Below are 6,627 nucleotides of genomic sequence, written 5' to 3'. Positions count from 1 at the left end.
CAGCCTTGTCAATGTTTAGTCCCAATAAGGTTTTTGTTAGGAAATAAGCTGCAACATTGCTGATAGCATATTTTGCTCCGTTGGAGACTTTTCGTTTGGAGGAGCAAAGCTGATAATCCGTGCAATCTTACTGGTCGGATTTCATTATTGTTAGCCTGTATGGATGCTTCAAACCGCGGAAGCAATGTAGGTGGCAAGCTTTGCTCTTCCTAAAAGATGCCTGTTGAGCACTTGAGTTTTGCAAAGTGCAATTTGATATGTAGTCGGATTAATATTGATGGAGCACTTTTGTTTACTAATGATGAGTGTGCATGAGCTTAACACCGCAGTTGTCGAGCTTCCGTAGATAGGTCTTTTGAGTAGATCTTACCTCCCTAGGGAGTTTTCTTGTCATCAAATGCTGCAACTGGCATCTTTGAATGAGGTCTTCTATTCGCTGCTTGAGGTCTATTTAGTCGTCCGTAATATGGCCATGATCTCTGTGGAACCTATAGTATTTTTCCTTTGGACCTTATGCTCGGGTTTGTTCGCAATTTCCGAGGTCACTTGAGGTCAGGATCACCTTGAAGACCTTCTAAGATGTGCTCAGCCATACTGTGAGCAAGGTGTAGTGCTCGTATTATTTTTCCCAGCAGTTCTCTTTGTGGAAAGGTCTTCTGGTTGGATCTCTGACTTTTTGATCCTCGGTGTCTTGGCGTAGCGGATCTTTTCTCTTATTCCCTTTTGAGATTGATTTTTTATTTGAGTAATTATCCCTTGAACGCTTATCGTTTAGGGCGTTCTCAATATTAAGGCATTTCTAAGCTTTGAGCGCGAGCTCAGCCATGGTTTGAAGGGGTTCCTAAAAAAGGAATTGACCCGAGCTTAGCCTAGTTATGCAGCCTGCTATGGAGACATTGTTGTCCATGTTATCCATCTGGTGGTGTAGTCATGCAACGATTTCCACTTGTCCTACTTTATGGTAAGGAGGTGGGTGGCTGGTTTGCTGTGACGCTGGCCATTAGTAACTTGCAAGGCTCTCACTAAGCTCTTTGAGGTTGCTTATGCTACTCTATTGAAGCTTGTTAAATCTCATGCTCGCCCTTCCCCTTCTTGTAACAGAGGAAGCTCGGCACACGATCTCACCCGTCATCACCCGAAGAGGTATTAGAGAGTTATATGTCTCTTAATGATCCACTGGGTACGTGGAACCATTGAATGACGCCATCTACGGCATCTTGAACTCCCTTAGGAGTGGGGGTCTTATTATTCTGGCCGTGAAGGGAAAATCGATGACTTGGATTATTTTTCCACGGTAGTCTTAGCTTTTCCTTTAACTTGTTTAATCAGCCCCTCGATTTGGGCTTGCCTCCATAGAAGGGCTTCTTGGGAGAGATTGTTTGATCTCTCTCGCTGAGGCTCAACCGCCTCTTTTTAGGATCGGTGTTATCGTCCCTTTTTTGTTCTTTAGATGGACTTTCGTCGAGATTGGTGAGTTGTTCTTTCAAATCTTCATTCACCTATAATACCTCTAACCCTTGGGTTAGAGTTTCAACCTGCTTTTGTAAGGTTTAAACTGGCTCTTGTAGGCGGTGAATTCCTCTAGAGTCACCACAGGTGTGGTATTCTTGATCTACTGATTTTCTGGAGGCAATTAGGTACGGCTCTCAGAAGCCGTTGATTGAGTATCCATTGTAAAAACAATTCACCGTGAAGGTTTGAGAATAGTTTCTCTTTCCCACAGAAGGCACTAGCTAATGAAGCGGTTTTTGGTCACCTCTGGAGGAGGGGTTCCTCAATCGTCCATTTGATCCTCCAGCGGGTGAAGCAGTCCTCCGGCGTGCTCGACCAACAACCTGCAAAACGGAAACGGTAAACTCTAGGCACCGGCGTGGCTGTCACCATAGCCCCTCCGGTGCCTACATCAGTCGATTTGTTTTAGATGTGAGTATGAGTTGCATATTTTTTTCATACCTTTGTGATATGGAGATGTTATCTTTATATAGGCATCTTGGGAGGAGTCCCATTGGGACTGAGACCCTTGGGTCTCATTCGTACGAAATGGGAATAGATGGGTGTTGGAGTGTCCTCACCCAGGACTCCTTTGATCCTTATCAGGTTTAAGAGTCCTCTTGGTGCATGGGTCTTTCGTAGCTATCCCTTGGGATTCGTAGCCTCATCCCTGGGGACGAGATAAGGCCTTGGCTATTCGAGAAGGGGATAAGAGTCCGGCTGCTCTATGAGTCCCTGAGACTGTACAAACTTCTACCACAACAGTATAATTGGTTCCTGGTTGCTAGTTGTCATGTTTGCGGAGCTGACTTGGTGAGCTGAGCTCGGTATTCTTCATGAGCTGAGCCCCTGAGCTGACCCCTTCTTTGGGCTAGTTTGTTGAGACTAGGCTTGGTTTGGCCATACCGCTAGGTGCTAGATGTTAACTGGGCCTCTGGTCTATGCCCATTGGGCTGTGCTGGGCTCTTTGGTTTGGGCTGACTTTGGGAGGTCATTTTATACTTATCAGAGGTGAAGAACCAAAACTACTTTAGTATTCTTTTTAGTTCCTCTTTCTTTGGCAAAATATCACCACAAATACATAACTAAAACACAATAGTTCCCACACTGTGTAAGCAAATCTGTACATAACAAATATTTGATGTTGCCCAACAGTATTAGTCACCTATGAATCTGTATCTTAATCACCAACGAAACTTCACTAATCTACAACTAATCTGTCATACTACGAAAATTCAGGACACGCTATATGTAGAAAACATACAAGAAAGAGAAGACACCGAAACTTCACCAATCATCCAGAAAATCAGAGCAGCATTGGCCTTCTGGATGAAAGAATACATTGGGTATCCAGTGATAGAGAAACAAGAGCACGTATACATACAAAAAGCACTGGAAAGGCTACTACCAAATCAAACCATACTGATATTGGGTAACACAAAGGCCCATCGACAGGTAATTATGTCTTTCTTTATTTACACCACAACGTATTCTTCATCAGCTGAGATGACGAGCTCTAGCAATGGTGGGGGAGAGGTGAAAGGGCTTTCTATGTGGAGAGAAACCAGGAACAAGAGAGAGAAGCCTCTCCATGGCCCTTTTGTGGCAAAGCTACTCAATGTTTTGTTTGGAATCCAATTAATTTAGGGGTGGTTATGCTTGTGCTGGACCATATGGTCATAGTTTGTTGAATGTTGATAAGCCTCAATTGCTTGCCATGAGATCCGCCATTAAGTTAGTGAGTTGGCTACTTATCGCAAATACACAGAATTAAGATACACAATGCACGAAAATCGTACTTTGCGGCCAAGAGTTTTGAGTCCATCTTTTAATTTGTGGTTTTTCAAAGAGTTTCAGTTCAACAACTTTTAATCCAGCATTTTTCAAGAACTTTTTTTATTGACTAGGGGATATCCTAGAAATCCCCAACAAAATTTAATTCTTGGAAGGAAAAATGAAATGATTAGCGTGTTTTTTTTTTAAAAAATTTGAGTCGGTGTGCTTTTTTCAATTTTCATCCTTTTTCTATACTTTTAGATATTACAAAGTATTTCTGATTTTAAGTTTCATATTGAAAAATAAATTTGAAAATTTCGCAAGTTCTAAAAAAAATTTGGGGAAGTGCTACAATACACACCCCTTATTTGGGTGTGTATCATATGCACCCTCGTTGAAATACACTAAAATGTTATGATTCCCAAAATGTTATGAATGTATTATTCAAAAGTTACGAATCATATGATGAAAAGTTACGAATTTTTAGTATAAAAGTTACGATACGAAATAAAATGTTATGAATGATCGGTCCTACAAATAATTTTTTTATGAGGTGGCACAATATGAACCACACAATAGGTGCATATGGTACACACCTTAAAGGGGTGTGTATTGAAGACTTTCCCAAAAATTTGGTTTGGATATTATTGAAATGGTAGGCTGAACTTGAGCCCCAAACTCATTTTATGCACATTTATTGGTTTCACAATTCAGTTTTTCCACACTTCTTGACCTTGTAATTAGTTGGCTCAATGAATATTGAAATCATCACAGTTTCCTAGTTTGTGTGACCTTGAGTTTTCTTCGTCTTTTGACAGGGTTACAGTGCAATAAAGCCAGGTTGGACGAGAATCAGCTTCCCCTACTACATGGCCATCAAAGAATTCGAGTTCATTTTAGCTGCACTGGAATTTATAGCTATATACGGCTAGAGGTTCCAGCCATTATACCATTTGAACTGGACCGAGGAATGGAGTTTCAAGAAAAAGGCGCTGAGAGAGACTCTACAGGCAATCGAGCACAACACCAACTTCTATGGCTTGCCAATGGCTAGTGTGGTGCTGGCGTTAAACCTCTGAGTATCAAAAAGCGAAAGGCTACCACAACGAAGGTGATCGGGACTCTAAAGTGATGAGAAAGTTTGCATCGTATCTGGAGACCGCAGAGCAAATAGCGAAGCTCACGTGAATTCATATCAAAATTTCCCGCCATTGCTCACGCAAAGAGGTGCGCTATTGCACGAACCAGTCCAGCACCTGAATGTTTGGTCGAGGAGTGGCCACATCACCCAAAACTTGGGCACCACTCATAGTGGCACCTCCTAGTAGGGCTGCAAACGATCCGAGCCGCTCGCGAGCGGCTCGGAGCTCGGCTCGATAACGGCTCGGCTCGGCTCGGTTCAAGACAAAAACGAGCCGAGCTCGAGCTCGAGTCCTGGGCTCGTTTCATAAACGAGCCGAGCTCGAGCTAGTCGAAACTCAGCTCGAATTGGCTCGCGAGCTCGATTATATAATATATTTATATATATATATATTTACATATTTATATTTATTTATATATATATATTTATATATATTTGTTTCATAAACGAGCCGAACGAGCCGAGCTCGAGCTCCGTAAATACCTATCGAGCCGAGCTCGAGCTCGAGTTCTGCAGCTCGTCACGAGCTCGAGCCGAGCTCGAGCCAACTAAATTTTTGCCGAGCCGAGCTCGAACACTCTAAAACTCGGCTCGGCTCGGCTCGTTTGCAGCCCTACCTCCTAGATGCGCCCCCCCCCGCCCCCCCGGCCGCAATTGCCTATAAAATGCCAACTTCAATCCTTGAATTCTCACCCCTCCATCTTCTCTGCTACCGTTGAAAAATCCTTGTAGAATTCCTTGTTCTTCTTGTTAGGATCGAAGGGATACCATGCACATAACCCGCACAACGATTTTAGTGAAAAACTTCCTTTGAATTTATATTCACATATAATATACACAAAGATGAAAAAACTCTCCCGAAACCACACACCGATTCCTCTTCGTGGAGCCACAGACTGGCCCCCCACGCTCACCTCACCCTCTCTTTCACATTGTGTCACACATCCCAAATACGGTTTACAAGTGAGCTATTTATACAAGGGCAAAGTTAAATTACACCAAACACCTACAATAATGGGTGTTACTCAAAAGACCCCACCACTATGGATGGACCTCAACAATCACCTTTTCCATCCAGAGTGGGGTAATTGTTGGATCCGTTCAATGCTTGACAGTTTCCTAGTCCTAAATTAATGGGTTGCCCCAAGCGTAGGGCGAAGACTGACGTAGCATAATATCCGGAGTCAAATCCACAGAGACAGTGATATGTGCTGACTAAAAACTCAGGTTGTTACTTATTTAAACTGGCTCTTAAGTAGCCACCCCTTGTCGTTTTATGTGGAGATTAATTTAAACCTAGAAATTGATTGTACTTTTCAAATAATTAAAGGAGGTACGGTCGTAGGGTTCATAGCACTCGCAACTAGTCCGGATTTACCCGCTCCATTCGGTGTTCTGAAAAACTTTCGACTTTAGATTGAAAAAGATACCCCGCAAGATGTGAAACCCTATGGTCACCGTTTACCGATTCACAGCGGAGAATGAGTTTTAGATCCCCATTTCCCCGTTCACATGGGCTCCGACAATGCCCAGGTTCTTCTGCGGGAAGTATTTTTTCCAATCTAAAATCTTCTTTTTCGTTGTTTGAAAATAAGAGCAGTACCTGAACTAGCCACGGTGTGCTAATCACCCTACAACCCTACCTATACGACTACTCACAATGCATTGAACTAGAAACACAAGAAATCCTAATTTCAAACATGCTTCTATTATGCGAGATGAAAAATAAACAAAAAATCTAAGTTAAACAAAAACCAACAAACAACTTTTATAAAGAACTAAAATTAAAACGAATTACTGGAGTGCGAGTAATTGAACAAAGCTTCAAATAACTTGAAAAGAACAAAACTCAAAAGAAAAACTGTCGGAACAAAAGTCTTGCAACCCCCCATTCTCTATTTACTTCCGTCTGAAACTTTTCTTGTGCGCAGTTTTTTTCTGTTTCGTCTGTGGGAAATCAAATCTCGACAACCCCCATTCTTTCCGTCCTGTGATTCTTTCCATCCTGTGATAGCTTGAAAAGAGATCTTGGTGCAAAACCCTTCTTTCTCCTTTTTATCAATCACCAGTGGGCTCGCCACCTGTACTCCCCAAAATTCACATAAAAATCTGATTAACCTTTTGTCATACAAAAAGCCCTAGGCCCACCAAGAAAATAATGAATTATATACCCAAATATAAATGTTAAATGCCCATAGTCTAATCGGCATCTTGTACTT

The 6,627-nt window shown here is 42.2% G+C and overlaps 1 pseudogene; it reads left to right on the top strand.

Moving 5' to 3' along the window:
* The first annotated feature begins 2,510 nt into the window (after positions 1–2,510).
* On the top strand, positions 2,511–4,199 carry LOC131303077 (uncharacterized; annotated as a pseudogene).
* The last annotated feature ends 2,428 nt before the right edge of the window (positions 4,200–6,627 follow it).

Source organism: Rhododendron vialii, chromosome 10a (genome assembly GCF_030253575.1).
Source record: "Rhododendron vialii isolate Sample 1 chromosome 10a, ASM3025357v1".
In the NCBI taxonomy this organism is placed as follows: Eukaryota; Viridiplantae; Streptophyta; class Magnoliopsida; order Ericales; family Ericaceae; genus Rhododendron; species Rhododendron vialii.
Note: the sequence above shows the minus strand (reverse complement) of the source record. Positions and strands in the feature narration are given on the sequence as shown.